This window comes from Pyxicephalus adspersus, chromosome 3 (genome assembly GCF_032062135.1).
Source record: "Pyxicephalus adspersus chromosome 3, UCB_Pads_2.0, whole genome shotgun sequence".
NCBI classification, from domain to species: Eukaryota; Metazoa; Chordata; class Amphibia; order Anura; family Pyxicephalidae; genus Pyxicephalus; species Pyxicephalus adspersus.
Genome location: NC_092860.1, coordinates 16,269,209 through 16,274,107, shown reverse-complemented (window position 1 = coordinate 16,274,107; position 4,899 = coordinate 16,269,209).

Here is a 4,899-nt window from a genome sequence, read left to right as displayed (position 1 = left end):
AGTGTTTCTCAACCAGGGTTCCTCCGGGGGTTTCTAGAGATTCCTTGAGCAATGTGTGCCTCTCAGGTCAATTTAACTGATCTGTTTTGCCATCTGTAAAGGTGACATTCTTCCCAAGGGCCAACAGTGTAGGAGGCATTCTTCCTATTGACCGCAAAGCTAATGTAGTGTAAGATGTGGATATAATGACTATAGCAGGGGTTCCCCGAATACCCTGATTTTTTTTTTCAAGGTCCTCCATGTTAAAAAGGTTCAAGAAACACTGATCTAGAATATCCGGAAAAACTTTAGAGATACCCCATTAGTTGAGTGGACATCCAAGTCCTCCATAGTGCTGAAGCTGAAGTCTGCACAAAACCTATCTGCTATCTTATCTGTACCAAGCTTGGATGCTTAGTACCGCTCGCCTTGAGCTTGTGTACAAAACTCATTGCCTGTCTGAGTAAATAGCCCTTGTGTATGGCGTCCTGCTGCGCTTAGTAAGTAGCTGTCAGCTTCCTGTGGTGTTTCCATGCCTGAGGAGCAATCATATCAGAATCCACTAAACTAATAGAAATATGTTTTCTATAGAGTTTCATATACCAAGGGTAAAACATAACATCGGTCTAGTGGAATTCTTTAAATTATCACATATAAAATATATAATTTTTACTCCTGAACTATTACAGTAGTAGTTAGCCAGGGCTTGATTTTATTTCCTAAAGGAAGTTAACAAACAGTTTTAGAGCACATTATTACCACATGGTACTGCTTGAAAAAAAGAATAATATTTGTATTTAATATTATTTTTTCTTTCAGTTAGCTTGTTGCACTAGCATTGCTGTACATTTTTATGCTACATTTCAGTATTTAAGGGTTGTTTGATGTCCCAGCTGACTCCATAGAGTTGAATTAGAACCATATGTCACCATTTATGCAAATATTTTATAAAGCAGATTTAATTAAAAAAAAAATAACAAAAAGATGCTTTGCTAGGCGTTTGCAGATACATGAAAGAGCCTAGGGGTTACCGCCTAATAGTAGGTGCTTAAGGGGAGAATTAACCCTTATGGTCTTTACCACTAGCAATTACCAGACTGACAAATTTTAAAACATTTTATAAAAAATCTAGGTGAAATGTGGCTTGAGGCTGCAGTGCTCAGATTCCTCCACATGAGGGCAGCATTTTACCATCAAGAGATGAAAACCACAGCAACCCTAAGAATTATAGAGAAATACTGTACAAGCCAACCTGTACATCAATCAATTCCTTGAACGAATTTCTGTTCATGCGTTGTATCGATAAACCTGACTGATTTTTTGCAGAATTTAAAACTGTAAATTTGCCAACTTCAGCAGCTCCTTTTTAAAGTCAATGCAGCCTACTGATATTCACAACACAAGAGTGATTGTAACCTCCTGGGATATGTGACATGTGTATTCCAGGAGACTGTGGGTTTCCCCTTCAGTCTTTACTGCCATTGTGGTAAAGATGGAAGGGAAGCGGTCCCCTTAAAAAAAAAGAAAAATATTTAAAAAAGTAAAATAAACATATTTTTCCATTATATAAAAGGGACAGCCACCTTTTAAAAAATGCTAAAAATGTGAATCCCTCAAATAACTTTCAGGTCTTGCTGAACCCGTGCTTTAGGCTTAGTCTACACCAGGGGACGGCAAACTTTTATTGCCGGATCTGCCAGGGGGCGGATCTGCCAGGGGGCGTTATGAACTACTGGTCGGAGTTTGCCCACTCCTGGTCTACACAGACATTTTCCCCCGAATTTAACTTGAGGCTTTTAAAGCCCATGTTTGAAATCCCCATGTATTCCAATGAGCTAATCTACACCAGGACGTTTCCTTGAGGCAAGTTTAGGAGCTTTATCTTAAACGTTTCTTGCAACTTTTAAAAAATTAAAACGCTGGGTTAAAGCTGGAAAATGCTCAGAAACGCGGGAAAACGTGGGAAAATGCTTCTATTGACTTCATTGGGATGTTTTCCTGTGTTTTTAGGCACTTAAAACGCAAACGCAAAAAAACGCAGCATAGGCATTTTCCAGCATTTTAAAGGCAAGCTTTAAAATGCTAGTAAAAAGGCTTAAAAATGGATATAAACGCAATAGGAATGTTTACATGTGTTTTTAAAAACGTCCGTGTAGACCCAGCCTTATTTACTATATCCACAGCTCACAGTTCATTAGTTTGGTGGTCAGTTTGATGAATAACTTTGGCGGTGATTGAAAAGAATGTCACCCTTACAGATAGCCGGAAATATCATTGGTATCACCAAGGGTAGAGAACTCTTTTATGAGTTCTCTACCCTTCTCCACCCAATATTTTCTTTTTTTGGCTTAAAGCCCCCCTTTTAATTGTGCAGTGTGAGATCGGGTGATGTAGACAGAAAAAGAAAGAAGATGGATGAAGATGACGGCACCCCACGCTTCCTCCGCACCAGGACAAAGACAGATTCCAGTGCGGATCCCAATCCAGGAAAGCTCGAAGGGATTTAAGGATCTGCAGAAGTAAAGTGTGATTTTTTTTTAGTTTAATTCAGCTTTAAATTGAAATTGAGTGGCACAGATTGCTCATTGTTCAAGAACCTCTAGCAAGTTTTGGAGGAAACCTGCTATACAGTGTGCACAGGTAATTTAGAACTCCCCCCCCCCCCCCCCCCCAACATGCAATGCAATTTCAGGCAAACAGTTAAGTACAAAAATAAAATTCATACATTGGAGCTGATCAACACCTGCTGATCTAAATTATTCCTTCTATTTACTTTATCTTTATTATTATTATTAATAATAATAATAATAATAATAATAATAATATTAAATAATGTTAAATAATGTCATGTTTTATTCATTGTACTAGAAAACCTATAGAGGCTGCCATAGCCGAACTCCTGAAAATGCTTATTGCTTGGCTGCCACTTGATATAGTATTTAATGATCAGGAATAGACACACGGTCATCATTAATTTTTTAGATTAGAAAGTATTGTACCCAAATGATAAACAAAATAACCAGGATAAGAGATAACAATCAATCCACATTTTTACTTTTTTTTGCATCTAGGTACATGAAACTTACAGAACAGTGTGCACATTGGGCCAATGGTGTTATGACTCTGATAAAGAAAAAGTTGTATGAAAATACTTAAGGTGTGGAGAGCAGAGGAATGAATCCATCAGTGCCGGTGGTGTCATTTGCAGCAGCAAGGAAAACAAGGAAATAGCAGTAGCCCCTGCTTCCCTCTAGTCGTGCAGCCTGAGATGTTCTCAGCATCCCTAGCACACATTCTAAAGCTGTGAACAGCTGAAGGGGATTTTAGGAGCAGATTAGTCCCTGGCTTCATCCTGCTCTGCCATTGACTCCTGGGTCTTTATAGGCTCTCAATCACTACTGCCTGATGTAGTGTTAAGCTTGGCTGACCTGTTGCTGGTGTGTAATTTGTTGGATTTACTGTTGCTGACTGTTTCTGACCCTGCAATTGTTTGCAATCTGGACTGACCTTTGCCTGTGACCCCTGACTCTGTTTTGTCCTTTGGATTTCTCGTTTGGTGGACTTATTACCTGTATATGACCTCTGACATTGTATTCCGTACCCTTCTGGAATTTTTATGTACTTCATTATCTCCTGGTCCTCTGTCAGGCCTACCCCATATGCCATCCCTTGTGCACAGAAGTCTTGGGGGCAAACATGTGCTGGGACAGCCCAATTCCCCTCCTGAGGCTGAACAGCTATAAGCAAAGAGTGTGGTGAGAGATTGGGGGACTGGTGAGCACTGGTGCTGGACCAGGGCCTTACAGATGGCATGTAATATTGATAATAATGATTTATACTTATCTTAATGTGGCAATCTTATTTTTGACAAGAAGACAATTTGCACATATGGAAGGGAATGTATATTTTTTTTCTGAATTCCCAGCGCTCCTTTATGCTTGCTCACCTTCAAATCGCCTCAAACACACATCAATCTGAACTCATCCACATTTTAGAAGCAGACTTGACATCAGATAAAACTGTGACTAGCTAAAAAAGAAGCAAAAATTATGAAATAAGACATAAAACGTCATGATTCCCGTAGAAAGGAATCAAACGTATTGCAATAATGAAGAGCTACATGGTAAGACTTGTACCAAGAAGGCCTGAGGGCTGAGCTGAATGTCTCACAAAATACAGGAGGCAAAATCAGTTAAGATGTACAAAAAACTTTTAGAATCTCCCTGAAGCACTGTTTGATAAATGGCTTCACTTGAATAAAATGTGAATCAAAATAAATTGAAGAAGAATTATTAGGTGCAACTGAAAGAAAAATGATTGAAGCAGAAGAAAAAAGGTAAGGGTTCTTAGAGATATAAAAAAGCAAATGAATGCAGCTCTTTATTTATGAATAAATTGTTAAAAATATAATGATTGCAAACGATATACACTAAGTACCCTAATTTACCTTATGGCACTGATAAAGCAGAGCTCAGAGAGGGAGAGAAAGAAGCAGAATGAGGAGCATGGGTGCAGGAGTTCATTTAGTCCTGGCAGCCACCAGCAAAACTTTGCATAATAGTGAACAGGCAGGTAAATATGTTTTATTGCATCGCCTGCCCATTTCTGCAATAAAGACCTGTTCTGCTTTAACCTTCATCATTATCAACAATAGTCAATTTTATTTAACAATATATTTTTTTATTTATCAGGATTGTCAGGTAAGGCCCACACCCTTTTTTCATATTACAATAGGTAGGAATGCCTACAATTAAAACTAACCTATCACCACATTTTAACATCATATAAAAGGATGGCTATCCCTTTTATATTATTATTATTAATAATAATAATAAAAATATTAATAAACAGGATTTATAAAGCACCCCAAAGAGCTTACATCTAGGATTTAAAAATATGTTTATTTTATTTTTTTCTAAA